The 21,850-nt window shown below is 39.3% G+C and overlaps 1 non-coding gene across 1 annotated transcript; it reads left to right on the forward strand.

Moving 5' to 3' along the window:
• Positions 1–7,256: 7,256 nt before the first annotated feature.
• Trnaa-cgc lies at positions 7,257–7,329 on the forward strand. Its single transcript has one exon. It is a non-coding gene; the product is annotated as a tRNA-Ala (tRNA).
• The last annotated feature ends 14,521 nt before the right edge of the window (positions 7,330–21,850 follow it).

Here is a 21,850-nt window from a genome sequence, read left to right on the forward strand (position 1 = left end):
TTCATGAGAAACAGTAATTTTACTGCTGTTTTAAGAAATATACAACAACCTGTCTGTTTTTCTGTTTTTTTTTTTATATTGTATCTGATGCTGTACATTACAATCGTTGTGTATGTGGGTACACTGTATAAATGCTTTCCAGATCTGAAGAGTGTAACATTGATCACCGAAATGGGTTATCGTGAACGAAGTTTATCATTAGTGGTCTTGGCAAAGAGATTTTAGCTTCTCTAATGTATAAATGTTAATGTATTTTTTTATTTTCATAAAATAAATCATAGCGAACTTATTCTTGCAACATGCATCGTTTTTCATTCGTGCTGTCACAAACAGTGGGAACACATTAAATTGAAACACAGTGTACTTTTTATTTAACACCTTATAGAAAGTATATTGCAGAGGGTAAGTTGTTACAATTTTAGTAAGTATCTGAGATTTCTCCATTAGACAGCCGTATTTGGACTGCCATATTTTCCTTAACAAGGTCCCAATGGTAATACATTTTGTGCGCAATTTGTATGCAATAAGAGTAATATACCAGTAACTTCAGTGTAACAGTGAACCAGTCTGTCATACTGAAACAGTCCAGTGTAATAAATACATTCATACTACCATAAGCCGGCCGCTGGTGGCCGAGCGGTTCTAGGAGCTTCAGTCTGGAACCGCGCGACCGCTACGGTCGCAGGTTCGAATCCTGCCTCGGGCATGGATGTGTGTGATGTCCTTAGGTTAGTTAGGTTTAAGTAGTTCGAAGTTCTAGGGGACTGATGACCTGAGATGTTAAGTCCCATAGTGCTCAGAGCCAAATTTTTTTACTACCATATAATTAAAAAGCAACGAAGTGTTCAGAATCTTTAAAGCACTCCCTCTTAAGCACGTATATTACTTTCGCACTCATTTCTAAAAGAGCATTTAACACCAATACTGTTTTGAATCAAACAAGGAGTAAAAAAACCTTCTTTCAGACATCTAATACTAATATTTCTTATAGTTATACTCCACGGTACTTCATAAACGAAAGCTGAAATTATGTGTACACTGTTTTTTGCACTTGGCACAAAAGAATAATAATTACATACCAGTATTTTCGACGCTGACTTGACCCAAGTAGCTCACGCTTCCATAATAAGTGATGCACTGAATTCAGTGTTCCGAAACTGTTTCACTGCGGAAAATCGTAACACGGTCCCTGACTTCAGCCGTCGCACGGACGCCAAAATGGAAAATATTGAAATAAACGATATCGGAATTGAAAAACAACTGCTATCACTTAGTAGCGGAAAAGCATCCGGACCAGACGAGATACCCTTAAGATTCTACAGTGATTATGCCAAAGAACTTGCCCCCTTTCTATCAGCAATTTATCGTAGATCGCTGGAAGAACGTAAAGTACCTAGCGACTGGAAGAAAGCGCAGGTCGTTCCCATTTTCAAGAAGGGTCATAAATCAGATGCGAATAATTATAGGCCTATTTCGCTTACGTCAATCTGTTGTAGAATAATGGAACATGTTTTGTGTTCTCGTATTATGACGTTCGTAGATAATACAAATCTCCTTCATCATAACCAACATGGATTCCGCAAACAGAGATCATGTGAAACTCAGCTCGCCCTATTTGCCCAAGAAATTCACCGTGCCGTAGACACTGGCGAGCAGATTGATGCCGTATTCCTGGACTTCAGGAAGGCATTTGATACGGTTCCGCACTTACGTTTAGTGAAAAAAATACGAGCTTACGGAATATCGCACCAGGTTTGTGATTGGATTCAGGATTTCCTAGAAGAAAGAACACAACATGTCATTCTTAACGGTTCAAAATCTGCAGATGTAGAGGTAATTTCGGGAGTACCGCAAGGAAGCGTGATAGGACCTTTATTGTTTAAAATATACATAAATGACTTAGTTGACAACATCGGTAGCTCCGTGAGGCTATTTGCAGATGACACGTTTGTCTACAAGAAAGTAGCAACATCAGAAGACTCGTACGTACTCCAGGAAGACCTGCAGAGGATTAATGCATGGTGCGACAGCTGGCAGCTTTCCCTAAACGTAGATAAATGTAATATAATGCGCATACATAGGGGCAGAAATCCATTCCAGTACGATTATGCCATAGGTGGTAAATCATTGGAAGCGGTAACGACCGTAAAATACTTAGGAGTTACTATCCGGAGCGATCTGAAGTGGAATGATCACATAAAACAAATAGTGGGAAAAGCAGGCGCCAGGTTGAGATTCATAGGAAGAATTCTAAGAAAATGTGACTCATCGACGAAAGAAGTAGCTTACAAAACGCTTGTTCGTCCGATTCTTGAGTATTTCTCATCAGTATGGGACCCTTACCAGGTTGGATTAATAGAAGAGATAGACATGATCCAGCGAAAAGCAGCGCGATTCGTCATGGGGACATTTAGTCAGCGCGAGAGCGTTACGGAGATGCTGAACAAGCTCCAGTGGCGGACACTTCAAGAAAGGCGTTACGCAATACCGAGAGGTTTATTATCGAAATTACGAGAGAGCACATTCCGGGAAGAGATGGGCAACATATTACTACCGCCCACATATATCTCGCGTAATGATCACAACGAAAAGATCCGAGAAATTAGAGCAAATACGGAGACTTACAAGCAGTCGTTCTTCCCACGCACAATTCGTGAATGGAACAGGGAAGGGGGGATCAGATAGTGGTACAATATGTACCCTCCGCCACACACCGTAAGGTGGCTCGCGGAGTATAGATGTAGATGTAGATGTAGATGCACAATGTGTATTTGTTAAGAAAGTCAAGTTCACCAGCAACAGTGATTAAGAAGGATGATGGGAGATGCTATCTGCAGTCTTTCAGGTAAACCACCACTGCTACTCCAAATTGGGCGTTGATGCATCTAATGCTCAATATTACATGGTGCTGCTCCTCCTTGAATGTCAGTAATCTTATAGCATGTATTGTCTTCCTGCTGATGTTGAGTGAAATTTAGATAGAAGAATTCCTACTTACCTCTATTACAACTAATAATTGACAAATAATATGTGTAATGGGTTCACTAGCGGCGTGTAGTACGTGCCATACTTACATGTTGTGTCTAAAAAGGAGAGAGAGATGGGTGATTATGGCATCTATGTTGATGACAACATCTCTGTTGGTTCAGCAACAACCACAAGCTGCAAGCTGATTATTCCAGCATTTATAACACACCACGAGGCTGAGTCAACATAATCTAACAGGCAAGAATATGTATTAGTCAACATTTTTAAGTCTTCTGTTGTTTACACAGCTTAATATCTCGGTTTTCCACATTCACAGTGAAAATAATATAAGAGAAATGCAAGATCCGAGATATGCCTAATCATGGAAACCCGCTCTCTAACGCATGTACAGTACCTCTCCATTTCGAAACTACAAGAAACAGACATGCAATATTCAAGGAACTCGAGTGCCTCTCCCTCCATCTCTCTGCTGTAACTGATAACAAAACCACAAGAGAAAATTATTTAATTAATACCCTTTAACGCGTGCTTGATAATACAAGCACTTGTGTCTCACATGCCACAACACCTGTCAGTCGTCGCCATTCCCCAGCCGAAGAATAAATATACATATATACATTGTGTTTCACAATTCATGTTACCAACTTCTAGACGTTGTAGAGGGAACTAAGTAGATTATGTGTAACATAGGAACCAATTTACGGAAACGTCCATGCTATGAGCGCTTGTTCATCTTCGCTACTGTGAAACACATCTCCTCTACTGAACAGCTCTTTAGATATGCACTTTAGATCCTATGTTCACTGGACAGTTTTCGTTGTTTTGGTCCATACTGCCACCTCTGACAGTTGCCTACCATATAGTCCTAGCGACAACGTTACCAGTACATATATTCCACTATCGGTGGTATCGGAAAGGATTTTGTTTACAACTTTCGACTAGTACGTTTGCAGTACAGGAACCCTTATCTCAGATCGATACATTTCTCCTCCTCCACCATCCTAGAAAGTGTGAGACATCATCACGGAATCATCCTGCATATGCACACTTTTACAGGTGTCAGCGCCTATAATTTGAACACTCTGTAGCATCAATTGATAACGATTCGAGATATGGGTTTCCATGTAAAGCTTCATCTGCTAAGTACCCTCTATAACCATTAGAAGTGTGAAACACACCCATAGTTGCACAGGTATGTATTTATTCCAACATTCTAGTGATTTGTCTCTTCCTTGCCCCTCTACATCCACTTCCATGCATCCCCCTTCTCTGCCCATCTCTCCCACCCTCTTCTCCTTCCACCTCTGTATACCCCTTCTACCTCTCACTTCCTGTCCATTACCGCCCCCCCCCCCCATCCTCTGTCTGTCGCCTCCTGCCTGTCTCCCAGTCCATCTACCCATCTTGCCTTTGTCCATGTGCTCCTTCCCCCTCAGTCAAACCACTCCTTATCCTCTATCTGTCCATCTCCTCCTCACTCTGTCGCTGTCCATCTCCTCCTCACTCCCCTAGCTGTCCATTTCCTCCTCTCCTCACTCCTCTAGCTGTCCATCTCCTCCTTTTTCCTTTGTCTGCTGTAACATCCACGAGATAAACTTTAGCTACAGTGTGACGAGAGGAAATTATGCCTCTAACAGTTATAAATATTATCTATCCGACATATGGAAAACTAGTGAAATAAAACGATGATAAATATTAATTATTTATATAATATTTTATGATGTAATTGGACATATCGATATATATCATACGAAGACAATGAAAATTGTAAATTCCTTTTATGATCTGCGTTTGTCTTCCTTTGTTTTTACCTTTTGTTGGTTGGCTTTTGTAGGTTGCGGACACTTGACGCATATCAAACTGAGGTCTGTTAAGAAATTGTAATTATTTGCTAATTATTACTTGAGAATAGAGTTCAATATTATTATAATAATAATGAGTGAATAATTATTTGTAACTTTAATTCCTCTCTCAATTATTTCTTTCCGCTTCAAGGAGCGCAGCCATTGATGATAGCCATTTGCATCGTGTTTTTATCTGTGTTTCTTACGAAAGTATCAAAGGTTTGCTTGATGAAAATTAGTCTAAATAGTGCACAATATGAAAGTAAAGTTTAATAAGCATTTTAAATAGTTATCCTATTAAACGGAAATTTGCTCTAACAATAGAAAGTCTCCATCAATTGTCTGCCGCCATATTAACAATTATCTCAGCGGCAAATTCAAATTACGCCACTCTGCAGACATAAATGCCGAAGGTAATAAAAATGTGTAAAAATAAATGTGACCCGTGGTCATGAACTCATTTGAATGATAATAATTCGAATCAGATTGGTTCTTTAAAAACAGTACTCATGGCACAATCCATATAATAAACTTTTCTTGGTGATGTATGGAGCCGAAATTAATTACGCACGAGTTGCGAAGAATATTGTTTCAAGTAACACAAGTCAGTGTTGTGCGCAGCCGATATTCGATGGTTTTAATGGTCAATTTTCTGAAGATAACTGTTTCCATCATAATCAATAGTTGTATAGAATCTGTTGTATGAACTGAGATTTGGTGACACTTACACAACTTACAGACAACACTTTAACACAACGTTAACTTGGAGTTCTTTAGCAACTTGACCAAATCTCTAGTCGGAAGAAAAAATTATTTAGTAATTACTCACTGTAATGAAATAAGATTATCATTTTCATTTACAAATTAGTGAAATACCAAACCACTGAATAACGCAGCGAACGCCACACTGCCCGTCTTCTCCTGTCCTCTGTCTGTGACCATCTCCTCCTCTTCTCTTTGTCTGACCGTTCCTCTCCCTCTCTCTGTCCACAGTCTCTTCCCCCCTCTCTCTGCCAATCTTTCCCTCCACCCTGAACATCCAATCCTCTTCCCTTTCTCTGTCTCCTGCTCATTACTCTCTCTGCTCATCCCCCCTCCCTGCCCCTCACTCTGTCCATCTGCGCCCCATACATCTCCGTGTTATCACCCCACCTCCATAGATGGGTGGTGGTTCTTACCTTTCACAGTATTTCAGTCCTGATTGTAACAAATATCTGTGCCAAATTTTATTGAAATCATTCTAAGGGTTTAGGACGAGCACTTAACCTGTTACTTTGCCCACATTTACACATACCAAATATGTTTCACATATGTTTCAAATATTTCAAACATTTTGGTCTACTTATTTCGCCTATATCTCTAGTGAATTTCGAGCTGTAGTTTTATTTTCACGCAGCTCAAGATTTATGACGTTGTATTTCCTGAAATATGGGTCACACACTCATATAATTTTGCAGGTACATGCAGTGGGGCACGTGTCTACAAGTAAGTGTGCGGTGAAGTTTGACGGCGTCAATTATAGTAGGGCTGCATTTTTTTGAGGAGATAAGACCTGCGTTTCCTGTTAGCACACGCGAGTGGCTTTCACGCACAAAAGCTTTTCTAGCTCTCCAGCTGTAAGGATGTGCATGAGGGAACATTTTTATGCAAGATGGCTCTCTACCCCATAATGCACAACCTGTGAAGCAGCTGCAGTCGAGGCATTTAGAAAATGCTGGAACTATTAGCCTTCATTTCCATACAGCCCGATCGTCTAGATGCTATCACCTTAATCCACACCACAAGTAGCCGAAAGCCCCAGTGGTTGAGACATGCACACTCGCAGATACATCACATGTGTGTTGAAGCCATTTCATGCGATTCAAAGGTAAATATTTCTGAGGATGACGGCAGTTTACGCATATAGCTTTGGACGTGATACCGGTTCCTGAGAAGATTAAGCAACAGTTTTGGAAACACTGCGTGCCTTTCAGCTCGACGCCATTTTTGCACAATTCAAATGAAGCTTAAGTTAGTTGACAACTACGTTCTCACTGACTTATTTTAATAGTGCGCTGTTATTTCCCGGAGAGGGAAAATGGAAGGGGAAAGGGTGACCGGAGTGAAAAGGAAGGGCCTGGCTTGCAACGAGATGATGTAGACGATGTTTTGCAAAACTGCCGTAGGCTCCAGAAAATTATAAGTAAAACTACGCTACAGTTGTTTTCCTAGTAGCTTTCGACAGTTAAGGTCGTACCCAGGTTACCTATACGTTAGTCGTCTCGCATCAATATCTGGTGTTACCTTATAATGATCGCTTTTCTTACGTATGCGATCAGTGTCTTACTTGATTACCCTAAAAACCGGAAGCGTTCAATCATTTAGAAGCTGAGTAAGGGTAAATACATGATGGTATAAACAACGGAACATTCTTGGTGTACACCGAGCTAGGTGGCGCAGTGGTTAGCACACTGGACTCGCATTCGGGAGGACGACGGTTCAATCCCGTCTCCGGCCATCCTGATTTAGGTTTTCCGTGATTTCCCTAAATCCTTTCAGGCAAATGCCGGGATGGTTCCTCTGAAAGGGCACGGCCGATTTCCTTCCCCGTCCTTCCCTCACCCGAGCTTGCGCTCCGTCTCTAATGACCTCGTTGTCGACGGGACGTTAAACACTAATCTCCTCCTCCTCCTTCTTGGTGTACATAGTTATTCTCGTGTTTGTTACTTGAAAATAAATAGAATTTATACGAAAATTGAAAATTTCGAAACGTAATTGAGGTTTTCTTCCCAAAATGTTGATTTGTAACGTGGAAGAGGAATGCTGTCGCAAAAATAAAGAAAACCGTTCATATTTATCACATAGCGCCGCAAAACACAATTTCCTGAACAAAAAGGTAAACTGATAAAACCGTAAAACAAAAACGTATCACACAACGCTTCAGTACTTCGTCGAACTTATGCAAACCGTAGTGAAGAACGTCCTAACGTCCTACTGAGTACAAAATTGTATATGTGAGAGAGAATCTTGGACCTGATGATTTTTTTGTTTGTTTTGCACATACATTGAAGTGTACATCACTTCTGTGTCAGTCCACTGTGTATTTTATATCCTTACACAATATGAATTGTCTTTTTTAAGCAATAAGACTTAGATGATTGCGTAATTTGTGCATCTTTATGTTATCAAACCAATTGCTTTTGACGCAAGTACAGTTTCCGTGCATTATATATATACGAATATTTCACGAGTGTGCCGTGAATATCAGGAATCCAGTGAAACATCGAATCTCCGACATCGCTGCGGCCGGAAAATGATCCTGCAAGAACGAGACCAACGACGACTGAAGAGAATCGTTCAAGGTGACAGAAGTACAACCCTTCCGCAAGCTGCTGCAGATTTCAAGCTGAGCCATTTACAAGTGCCAGCGTGCGAACCATTCAAAGAAACATCATCGATATGGGCCCACTTGTGTACCTTTGATGACTGTAGGACATAAATTTTTACGCCTTGTCTGGGCCTGTCAACACAGACATTTGGCTGTCGATGGTTGTCTAATTTTTAAACCCATCTATCGTGCATTTAATGTTTCTTCGAGCGACTTCTCTGGCGGTGTAAGTTGTGGGAGATTAACTTGTTTCAGCACATACATACAGTGGCGTGTTTCGGAGGAGACTGAAGAAACGTTGTCAATGGATAGCCTTAGAAGCCATCAGTGCCGATACTGTTTCGTATTTCCTCGTAAGGGTGCAGTGTGGTGGGTCAGTATGTGCTGAGCAGTCTGTATCGTTCAGATACGCATGCCTGCGTCCTCCAGTGTTTATTCCATGTTCATTGTTATACCGTCGTATGTTATTCTAATTAAAATAACTGTATAGGGCATTTGGTAACATATTACATACGGAAAGAAATCACATCGACCCTACCTGCTGGCCCAGTGGTTCCCCGTCACAGCATGCACACAAAATAACGTAAGTAAAACCACATTAAGAAGGCTTCGTACATTTACCAGGATGTTTTACACAAACAGTGTTTGATGAATGCAGAATAGTATCTGTCTGTCTGTCTGTCTCTCTGTATCTCCTCCATGTCCAAACCACATCGCTTTGGTTCACTCCGAGACACCTGGTCACTTCCCTTATTCAGAGCTCTTTCTGGCACAAAGTAACAATGCGGACGCGATCGAACTGCGATATTGACCGTCTGCATGGTTGGTCTACAGACAACACGTGTCGTGCCAGACCCCCTCCGTCTAATAGGCGCTGCTCATGCGTAGTTATTTACATCTTTTGGTGAGTTTAGTGACGTCTCTGAACAGTCAAAGGAATTGTTTCTGTGATACAGTATCCACAGTCAACGTTTATCTTCAGGAGTTCTGGGAACCGGGGTGATGCAAAACCTTTTTCATGTGTGTATTACTTTTACTTAAAACACTATGAAAGATCTCCATATATTATGACGACCTCCCATTCCAGGGCTGCATTATCAGTGATGATGCTGTGGTGTACGAGAAGGTAACGTCGTTGACTGACTGCAGGAGATTGGGAGATGACTTACAAGAGGACTCTCCTGTCTTGAGAATTCAGTTCGGGATGAGAGTTCGTAGGTTTGTAGTATAACTCAAGGGTGTCCACTCATAGAAGTCGTAAAGTGCACTATCCAGGATATAAAAAAAAAAAACTAAAATTTTGAATGTAACACACACACACACAGACACACCTGATATACAGGTTCAAGTATCAAGGCTGCAGGTAAGTGAAGTAGCTCAGTCCTTAGTGTGGTAGACTGTCATGCGGCTGGCGTGTGTGCGATGTTTTTTTAATTGTCTTAAAATTGTAACAACTGTTAAACAATGTTGATGACCTAAAGCATTATGAATTACATCATAAGTAATCTTATTTTGACAGCTGCTTCAGATGCGAATCACACTCAACAATGAAATTTTTCAAGAGTTGAATAGTTTCAAATGCATTTTAGTGGGGTAAATTACCATTGTCACAAAATTCTCGGTGGAGTTTCAACTGTATAAATTATTTTACAATATCATGGTCATTTGTCAACTTTTTGTTTGATGTGCAAGCACCAGAATAATAATTGTCCGAAAAACAATGAAAACAAAAGTTATTTTGGGATCTTGCACATCTTATGAAGGGTGATTGGTTACAGGAATAACATTTTTTTTTGGAAGATCTGTTGAAAAACATACATCGTTGACATTCCTGAGAAGTTCTCTTTCATCAGAAATCGTGGAATCATATCAGACATGTCGGATAATTTCTTAAAAATTGGTGATGACAGCTGATGAACTATTGATTGTATTTTTATACAGAATTCACGAGGATTTATAGATAATGGCAGTTTTGTAATTGCTTTATCAGATTTTTTACTTGTCTATAAAAACTGACGTCACATGGTAGAACAAAGGAGCGCATTTCAGAAGGATCACTTTAATGTTACGTGTTGGTGATTTCTCGTAATCCTGAACGATGAAGACGTTATTACAAAGTATTTTATAATTTTGCTGATATTCGTTTACAGTTCATGAAATGGGCGACCAAAGTTACCGGTTGCCACCTTAAACAAACAAACACTTGAGGTAAAATGTTTCGAGACAGAGTGAGAGCCCATTGAGTGGTATATATACGCGTCACTTTATTTCCGTCATGTATTTTGACGAAAATAGTTTGCTTCTTTGACAGCCAGAAGCCTGTTGTACACCGACTGATACTGACATTCTGAAAAGAAAGAAACAACCGAAACTGATGTATTTTGTTACACAATCTTAAAAATAGAGTTTAAATACCCTACAATAAATACCTTCTGGTCGTTGTTCATAATAAAATCTTTCTTGAAAGTCGGCATCAGTTTTAACATATGGGTTCGAAAATGTCTGCAGCAGCCAAGGCTTCTTCATTTGCCATTGTTTCTTTTCTTGAAAGAAATCATGTCACTTTTAGCTGACGAGGTCCGTGCTTATTTTTGCATCTATGAACCCAGCTGTCAGAAGCTTTAAATTCTAAATCGGTAAACTGTTGGGCTGCTGCTAAAGTCCAATGTTGTAAAATGCGTGTAGTTATTTGCTGGTAATGCTCTTAGGCTTCAAGAAAACGATCATATGATCGGGAAATGATTGCTCCGTACTAACCATATTTATTGTCTTCTTTTTTTATTTCTTTTTCCCATTGGGATAAATATTCCATCTTTTAATGTTTATAGTTTCCATGTCGGCTGCACCTTTGCGACATTAACAACGTTAATTTAGTAGCCAAAAGAAAGACTGTGTTTCTCTTGCCTTCTATTCTCTTTCATGTTCATCCCGTGAGCTGTGGTCTTCGTACATTTCGAAAGGTCATCTTTACAGTTTTTATTTTCGTGATCGAATTCGTCATCAATCAAGTATTTTTTTCAGGTAACATATCCGTAGTATGTCAGTTAATTTCTTCATCCATCAACATTGCTTCACGAGAAATTTTCATTCAAGATTTCAATGCAATCAAATTATTTGCAGCAAGCAAGCTTTCGTAATAAACAACCTCATCTCTTAACATCACCTTCGCAGCTTCACTGTATACTGAAGCTAGAGATTCTGATACTTTCACAATGACTTCGTCGACAGGCATTTTTAATTGACAATATTGTGAAAATTCCGAAAATATTTTACAGTACAGAAGGCTACAATGTCTGCGAAAGTCGGAAATGAACTGCCACTGTAGCGGGCAAGGCGCATTGGTCGATTAGTTGGTTCTGTGAGGCCCTTGGCGCTTCTCGACCTTCTGCTTCTTTCTGTATGCAATAGAACAACTGCTATAATCTTTTCCACGAAGACGCCCGTATCTCTAATTTACAACGAATATTTATAGCCTTCCCACAGCTTCTAATATGGCCCAATTTCCGTTAACATTGTAGTGACAGTAATTAGTATTTAAACCTATCTCCATCAAAAATGAATTTGAAATTATTTAACTTTTTTAAAAGAAAGTATTGACGAGTGTAATTCACATTTTAAATAGCCTGTGACAGCCACTTCATAAGCAAAATAAAATTATTTATGAATTAGTTGATAATGCTCTAGGTGATTAACTTTATTTAAAATTCGTTATACTTTTTAAAACAATTATGAAAACAAATTTAAATGGCACCTGCAGGTAGTATCGAACACAGAACGGTCGTATGATTTCTTAGCAAGCTACTGCCTGAGCTACTTCCCTAACTGCTGGAGCATTCGAGTCTCATCGTATATGTGGTACGTATGACCTACGCTTAAAATCTTAGAGCTCTTTCTCTCGTAATTTTCTGGATAATGCGCTTTAAGCCTTTAATGAGTGGACACCCTTGAGGTGTACTACCAAAGTGCGAAGTCTCATCCCGAACTGAATATCCGAGACCGGAAGATCCCCTTGTTAGAGAAACTTAGTAATTCGCCTGATGAGTGGTATCTTACTCTAAATGTAGATGAATGCGGCTTAACTGAGCCGAGTAGAAAAAAATGTCCGAATACATCTTTAGTAGTGTGCTCCTTCACAAAAATGGAGTCGATTAAATGTCTACGCCAAAACCTATTGGAAAAGGAACGAGTATGTAATGTCAATAGTAGTGAAGGGGAATGGTTCACTTCGATTTATTGGATCATTTTAGGAATTTGTGGCTCAGAGCACTAGTATGATCCATTATTAATTACTGTTCGTGTGTATGGGATCCCCAGAAGATCGCATTAAAGGAAGCAATCAAAGAAATTCAAAAGTATACTGAACTTCTGTACAAGAATAGGTGGTAAAGCAGTGGAGTCATGAGGCATTTCATTCAGCACGTTTTGAAATAAGTGTAAATGTCTGTCCCAATGCTGATGCTTTCTGTGACAATAGTCTGCAAAGCTTATTTATTTCTTTCATAATCCTTTCAGACGGGTTACAATGTGGTGAGTATAACAAAAGAAAAACAGGTTCGATTTTATGGTTCCGAAGCATGCGTGACTAAACAGCAGATCTGAATTGCGGTCCGTTATCTGAAATGACTTTACTAAAGTGTCCAACTTCACATAAGAAATTTTTAACAAAGGCGTTGGATACAGACCGTCCAGTGGCTTTACGTAACGGAGTTCAAATGGTTCAAATGGCTCTGAGCACTATGGGACTTAACATCTGAGGTCATCAGTCTCCTAGAACTTAGAACTAGTTAAACCACATTAACCTAAGGACATCACACACATCCATGCCCGAGGCAGGATTCGAACCTGCGACCGTAGCAAACGCGCGGTTCCTGACTGAAGCGCCTAGAACCGCTCGACCACCAGCGGCCGGCACGTAACGGAGTGAAAGAAACAAATTTTGAAGTAAGTTCAACAGCGACTAGAACATACGAAAATCCATTTGATGGTCTGACAAGGGGTCCCAAGAGATCAACAGCAGCAAATTCTTTTAATTTAGAAGGAATGATAGGAAACAACGAAGCACGATGTGAGATGGTAGATGGTTTAGCTTTTTGACAAAGTTTACAAATAGACAAGACTCTTCGAATTCTCTTTTCCATATTGTTAAAATAACAAGTCGTCCGAAGTATATGATAACATTTTCGTGGACCAAAATGTGGATAGCTGAAATGAATGTACCAAATGAGGTTATTAACAAAATCGTCAAAAATCCAAAGTACCCATAGCTTGTCATCAACAGTGCAGCGTTTGAACAGTATGTTGTTTCTAACCAGATAATAATGCCGAATCTGAGTGTGTTTCTTTTCTTGCCATTTGCTCTTGATGTCTTTCCAAATCGGATCTTTATCTTGCTCATGTGCAATGTCCTTTAACGACGTGGTAATGATGTTTTCAATGGCGACTTTCTGAATGTAAAGAATACTGAAATTTTTCTCGAGGTTGCCTTCTGTGTTACTTTTCTCAAGCCCAGCCGGTGCGCGTGACAGTGCGTCGGCAACAATGTTCTCCTTGCCAGGAATGTAGATTATTGTGAAGCGGAATTCTTGCAGAAACAATGCCCAACGTTTTAACCTGTCATGATTTAATTTTGCAGACGTAAGAAATTGTAATGCACGATGATCACTGTATACTTTTACGTGCTTACCAGAAAGAAAGAAACGGAATTTGTTAAATGCCCAAACGATAGCTAAAGCTTCTAATTCAGTAACGGAATAATTTTTTTCAGATTTTGTTAGCACTCGGCTAGCAAAAGCAATGGTTTTCTGAACAGTAGTGTCATTTTCTATGGCTTCTTGAAATAAATGGGCACCAAGACCAACTTTAGAAGAATCCGTGCCAAGGCAGAATTCTTGTGACAGATCTGGATGAGCTAGTATTGGCGCGTCAAGTAGCGCTTCTTTCAAAGAGCTGAATTCCAGCTGTGCCTGTTCGTCCCAGTTCCAAATAGTATTTTTTCCAGTGAGAGAACAAAGTTTTGGTGTAACTAGAATTTGCATATTCAGAAAACGACGGTAAAAATTTACGAGACGTAGAAAACCGCTGACTAGTTTTTTTGTGGATGGAACTGGAATGACTCTGATTGCTTCTAACTTTTCAGGATCCGGCTGAATGCCTTCAGAAGAAATAATATGTCCCAAAAACCTCACCTTTGACCTACCGAATTCAGACTTTTCCAAGTTAACTGTAATTCCAGATTCTGCAAAAATACGTAACACACTGTTGAGGATGTGATTATGTTGTCCCCATGAGGCTTCTGCTATCAGAATGTCGTCCACATATAAGGAGATGTGACGTTTTAAGAAATCAGGTAATATGGAATTTAGCCCGCGAATGAACGCTGCCGAAGGAATGTTCAAACCAAAAGGAAGTTTCCGAAATTGATAACAAACGCCGAAACAAAGAAAAGCTGTGTATTTTCTACATTCTGGATGAAGTTCGATGTGATAAAAGCTGGATCTGAGATCTATGGAAGACAACACTTTTACACCATTAAAATTTTGAAGAAGTTCTTCCATCGTTTGCGGCCTGCCTGTTTCAGGAATGATAATAATATTGATTTGTCTCGAATCTAAGACAAGCCTGATCGATCCATTTTTCTTCTCAACAACATGTAATGGATTTTTGTATGAGCTTACTGCAGGCTCAATAATGCCCTCATCAAGCATATATTGTATTTCTGTTCTAACACCGTCCCTATAATATGCTGGAATTACATATGGTCTAACACAAAATTTAGTATGCTCACGAACACGAAATTGGTATTGAAATCCCTTGATTGTTCCTGTTTTGTGACTAAAAACTGTGGAATGTGCTTGTAAAATCTCAAAAAGTTCCTGCCTATCAGTGACATTAGAAATCTCAGTTGTTGGAATTTTATTCTGAATGAACTCATTAGTATCAAATATGCCGTCGATATCATCCCTGTCACTACTTGCAGAGTGATTGTTAGTGTCCAGTTCCGTCGAAAATTCCGAACTGTTGTCTAACAGAAGTTAAAGCCGATTAATTTCCTCGTCATGGTTTGAGAGCCAATCTTCAAATTTTAAAGCTATTTAGTTACCTTCTTTCTCTAAACTTATTTCAGCATCGTGAAAGTTTAAGATTGCTTGGTATTCATTCAAAAAGTCTACTCCCAATATAATTTCTGTTGACAATAATGGAACGATAAGGAAGCTCATAGAGAAACTATGGCTTTCCCAAAGGAATTCAGAGTTGGTTTGTTGGCGTACATCTACACTTTTTCCAACGACTGCACATTCTAATTTAATCTTACGTAACGGAAGTGTGGGGCAATCGTTCGATTTGTTGCATTTGCTAAAGGCTGTTTCACTAATTACTAAAACGGGAATGCCAGAGTCAAGTACTGCCGTGAATTTTACGTCATTTACTGTAATGTGAATTACAGGATATGCATGCTGTTATGTTTTACGTCGTGTTCCTGGAGTAAGATGTCCCTAATGTCTTCCATTTTTACGCAATTACTAGCCACGGCACCTACGTAGTCAACTTCATAAGTACCTTTTGTGGCTGCCAGCGGTGTGAATCATTGCCTATTGTCTCTTTGTCGGCGCGCGTCGTTATTGGGATTTGGAGATTTAACTTCTACAAATTCACCCTGTCGCGAGGGCCCTGCCCTGTTTGAATCCCGCCAGTTCTGATGAAATTCAGGTCTGTCGTTTTGTCTGTAGTTTACATAGTTTTTTTTTGTCGGTCATGTGGTGGAGAATTTCTCCTGGAATCGTAACTGCGTGGTGGACCGTTGCGTCTGAAGTTATTCTGTCTACTTTGATAATAATTATTTTGGTTCCCATATTGTGTATTTCTCTCATTGTCTCTGTGATAGCCATTACTGCGGAGAGGTGATCATTCCCTGTAAATATTACTACTCTGCCTACGGTTGTCATATGGGTGGTGTCTGTTTTGGTCACGATTTACGTTGTAAGAATAGCCTTGTCGTGTCCAGCTATTATTACTTTCATCGCGGAATTGTGAAGGATGTGACCTGTAATTGTTGTTCCCCTGTTTTCGCGTTCCGCGATTGTCAGTGTTCATTTCCAATTCTTGTAAGAGTCCCTGAAAAGCTTCAATGTCGTCTCTGCAACGTCCTGCCAAAATAATATGTCGTAAATGTTCAGGCAATTTGATTAAGCAAATGCGGATGAGTTCTGAGGGGCTGTTTGGGTTTGAAAGATACTGATTCTTATGTAACATTTCTTCAAAATATTTGACAAGACTGGAAAATTCTGATTTTTCGAAATGTTTCATCATTATGATGCTATGTTTTACTCGGTCTTGTGTAGCTTGAGACCAATATACTGAGAGGAAGGCATGATAAAATTCTCTTTCACTGTGACAATCGTGAATGACCGATCGCATTCTTACAGCTGGTTCATTCTGTAAGTAGCCACACATAAATTCTAATCTGTGCTCTAATGACCAGTTGGGAGGAAAACAATGAGAGAATTGATGAAGCCACGCTTGTGGATGAATGTCGTTGCCGGAATTCTTAAATGTTTTGAATTTACGTGTAGTAATAAACAGCTTATAGTCAAAATCATCGTGTCGGCGAGTCGCACGTCGGTCATTGTTACGTCGTTTCAGCGTTTCCATCTCAAAATTCGGCGTACCTTGCCAATTTCTTTCATAATTTCCGAAGTGCCCTGTGTTATTATTTTGTGGCTGTTCCGTATTTCTATGTCCCTCTTCCCATATTGGAGCGCGAGTGTCCTCTGAAATATGTAATTCCTGTATCACCTGCGTCAACTGATCTTGTACTTCCCGGATTTCTCTTTGGCGTTGAGTATTTTTTTGATTCTGATTTTGTCTGAATTTCCTAATTTGTTCATACTCTTCTGTATCATCAACGACTACTGGTCTTGTGTCATTCAGATTATCATCTACCTTCGTAGATAAATTTTTTAGCTGATCCGAAATTCGACTGCTTTCTCTGATAATGAACTAATTTCCTCCATGTGTCTTTATGAAACAATTTTCAGAGTATCTACTGTGTCCTTTAAGTTTTCCTGAGTTTTTGTAAGTAGTGTAACCGAATCGGTAAATGCTACTGAGTCAATTTTAGTCCGCAAGGTCTCGTGATTTTCATGAAAAATAGTTTGCAGTTCTCTTATGGCTGCTTCGTGATTCTGTAATGCATTTTCATGCCGCGAAAAATTAGGTTGAAAATGCTCACAAATTTGTGTTTTTACGTCATTACAGACTTTTTGACATTTCGATTCGATGTTATGTTACTCAGTAGTTAAATCTTCACTTGTTTGTTCAAGCGTGGTGTCTAACCTTCGAAGATTTTGTTCCATTGCGTCTAACTTTTGAAGATTTTGTTCCATTGTGTCTAACTTTCAAAGATTTTATTCCATTGTGTCTAACTTTTGAAGCTTTTGCTGTGTTTGTCTCTGATTTTGTTCCATCGTGTCTAACTTTTGAAGCTTTTGTCCGATTTGTTGTATTAATTATAATAACTATGCACTGGTGTCTGAAACATGTTGCTCAGTGCTTTTCGGCAGTGAATTTGCACCGTCAACATTCACATTTTGACAAGCAGAAAATGTGTCTTGACTTATTTGAGAAAACGGTGAGGATCCAAAACCTGAATCTACAGTATTTGGGAGATTGTGTCCTGTCATTTCGGATTCCTGAGGCGAGGTGTTGGCAACCGATCGATCGATAATGCTTCCCTTTTCACTAATTGTTTCACTGTCTACTCTATTATTTGCCGCCCGCTCCATTTCCCTATTCACAATTACCAAATTACTACTTTGAACATTAGTTAATTCATTACACGGTGGCGCTAACACACTGCTTTCGTCTCCATTGTCTTTTCTCAGTTTACTTTGGAGCCTAGTGTTACGTTTTTCACACGCCATTATTGTCACAATATTTCACAAGATAACACAGAAAAGCACAATTTGAAGAGCAAAATAAGAAAACACATTGACATAGCACTGAAAATAATATCTAGTTAATTGCAAGCGCAGCTGCGAAATACTTGGTGCAAATCTACATGCATGCCACAACTGTTTTACTGTAGAACAAAGAAAAACTAAAACTAAAAAGGAAATTCTCTGTATAATTACGCGCTAGCAATATACAATAGCTACACTAATTACACAAACAACAAGATAAAAATCAGAATGTTCCAGGAGGTATCCTCGACTAAGGGTCGACATATGAAATGTCCCCTTAGAAAACTTAATGAATTACCATGCAGATAAACCTCTTTCATTATTTGATTTTCAAACAGCTGAGCAGAACTGAACGTACTAAGACATTTCGCTCTTTACCTGTTCTGATCAACACTAAACTGACACACAATATATTTAGCCCAACGCAATCTGACTTTTAATAATCCCTACAAAAGAATGGCCCTGACTAACAATAACCTATACCTTTCATGAATTCTTACCTCACAAAAATCTTCGTTACTCGAACTACTGCAATACAGCGAGCGTCAATACTGCCAGCTAAATAAAAGATTCTAACTACTGAAGGCACTAACTACTGATAGGCATAGTTGGCAAATGAAAGGTTTTGATAGAGAACAAACAATGTATTTACCTTAATAGTGTTCAAAAGTCATAATACATATATATCAGTTCATGACATCCAGTCTTACAAATTTACTGTCTCTGTCCAGATCATCCGCTCTCAAAACTCCGCCATCTCACTCCCCACATCCACCACTGCTGACGGCTCACCTCCAACTGCGCAACGCTACGTGCTGTTAACAGCCAGGTGCCCCTACACTACAATAGCAAACAACAATGCAAACCAGCCACAGACTGCACACAGCACAGCAAGTTATTTTCATACAGAGCGCTACGTGGAGTTACCAATAAAAAAACCTAAACAGCCTAATTACAATACCTCTAGATTTGTTAAAGCTAGGTAAAGTCGGCATGCACATATTACGGACATGCTTCGTGAACTCAAATGGGAATTCATGGACGGAAGACTACATTTTTCTCTCGAGGCCTTATGAAAGAAATTTAGAGAACCTGCATTTTTGGCAGACAGCAGAAAGATTGTATTGCCACCAACGTACCACGAAGATAAGAGAAATTTGCGTTCCTGAGGTGGCATATAGAAATGCCAATTGTGAGTGGAACAGTAGAGGTCAGAATTTCCTCCGCCATGCACCACAAGCTGGCTTGCGGAATATGTATTTAGATATAGATGTAGATGCACACGTAGGATCCCTCACGAACTTGTCGGCAGTAGTCTTTGGAAAAATATTCTCCATATAGCCACAGGGTGAATGTCTTATTACTAGCTTCACATAACAGAGCAATAATGTACAGGACAGAGAATGTGTTTATGACTCCGCAATGAATTACGATTTTAGTTTTTCTAAAGAATTATTATTTAGGATCCCATTGGTTCCATTTGGCGTGACCATGGGCAACAGTTCGTCTGATGCAAGACAAACTTGGTATGAATTTGGGAGACTGTAACACACGTAATCACTAGATTCAACTCAGTCCGGAAGATACGCACAGCACGATGGATGTAGTACCATTCAGACTCTGATATTGTTCCTCTTAGATCAGTGGCTGCCAGACTGGGGTAATTACCTCCTGAGGGGTAAAATGAAATATTGCGAGGGGGAAACACTAAAAGATTTGATTTTGTTTCAGTCAGGAAACTAAATCATTTTCAAAAGATTGTTAATTTTATAACAATGTTGTAAGACTCTCATGCTGATTATATAAAGTACGAATAATTACATTTTATCAGTTAGCAGCATTAACGTGGTGGAGGTTAGAGGTTTCTCACACTATTCACCCACTGCACACATATGTTGTGCTTTGCCCCTTACATCGCTGATGATAAAAGTGCGACGTATACGTAACAAATGCTAAGTATCTCAAGAAAATGGTTCAAATGGCTCTGAGCGCTATGGAACTAGTCCCCTAGAACTTAGAACTACTTAAACCTAACTAACCTAAGGACATCACACACATCCATGCCCGAGGCAGGATTCGAACTTGCGACCATAGCGGTCCCGCGGTTCCGGACTGAAGCGCCTAGAATCGCTCGGCCACTCCGGCCGGGTATCTCAAGAAAACTTCTTGTCCAATTTGTATATAGTACCTGCAATAGCCCAGAAATTGCTTCATTACTCGCTTCGAAACAGACGAGTGCATTACATGACAGCACAACACAGCAGTAATTACATATGGGCTACTATGTTCGCAGTGTTATTAGTATTATTATTTACTATTAGTAGAGTGGTTACACACAAATCTTTAACAGCTTGAAGTCATCCAATTTTTGCCAGTTCAGAAGTAAGGAAGGCACCAATCGTTTGATTTACGAACTTTAAGTATAGTGCACACGTCTGAACTTGTTTGATTTAACATGGATTTGCAACGCTGGGTTCAGGCAATGCCACAGTGAAGTAATGTATGGGAAGCATGTTTTGTAATGAATGTGTACCCCCACAATGGATTGTTAGATTTCTTTTCTGAGAAAGAGTTGTGGATAACGTTAGCGATACGCCACGAATTCCTTCGTCGTTCATTCTGAAACTCATGCACACACACACACACACACACACACACACACACACAGCTAAAAATCATTCATCTTTCATCATTTTAAAAATAGAAGTCTTTCAATAAAAGTGTATCATTCTACAGTTCATTTAGACCATACGAATAATTTTTTCAACGCAAGTTAACGTCGAAACTTGCTTTTAGAAAATGAATGTCAGGTATAGCCTAAAAATTCAGTCCTCATTCACAACCAAATTTTTTTTTTCACCAGCCTTTTCAAATATGCCTGGTACAAGAGAAAATACAATGGACACAAACCACCTAAATGTTAGACACCTATTCTGTTTTGCATTAAAAATTGTGCTCCTGTTTATCACGCCTGTACACATATTGTAATTGTCCTATCTATTTAATACGCAAAATTAAAGAATATAATGAGTGTTTTTCGATACGCACAGTTCTGCCCTTCCTCATTATTCTAGATACATGTAATGTTACAAGATTAACTCATAAATAATTTCAATTGTAACTTAATTAAATATGATAATGTTAAGTTTGAAAAATATTTCAACAAACTTTTCCACGACGTCTAATGGCTGAATCGTACATTTCTTCCCGGCAGGAGTCCTTAAACATTCACCTCTTTTCAACGTTTATCAGTATGTTAACATTTTTTTTTCGTTTCGCCCAATCCATGAATATAAACACAAGATGGATTTTTATTACGTATTAGGTATAGAAAGCTGTTCAAACTATATTCATACGAGCTCCGATGTCAATTTACCGGACATAGAATGGAATATAAGGATATCACCAGCTTTGTATAAATATTTTTCAATGTTTGGTCCGAACTTGACGTCTTTTCTTTCAAACGTATGAGCAAGGGGAACATAAAATTTTCACTTGCGGAAACAATGGCTTTATCGTATAACTATGTGTTAAGTCAATAAGGGATTTTGCTGGAATTTCGACTTTTGATGTTCCCCTGAAGGATAATATTCGTCCTGTATTCACTTCCAAATTGAAATTTGACTGGTCAGCATACATACATTGGCCTCTCCAATCAATACTGAATTTAATCCCACTGTCTCCACATATTC

This window comes from Schistocerca piceifrons, chromosome 7 (genome assembly GCF_021461385.2).
Source record: "Schistocerca piceifrons isolate TAMUIC-IGC-003096 chromosome 7, iqSchPice1.1, whole genome shotgun sequence".
NCBI lineage: Eukaryota > Metazoa > Arthropoda > Insecta > Orthoptera > Acrididae > Schistocerca > Schistocerca piceifrons.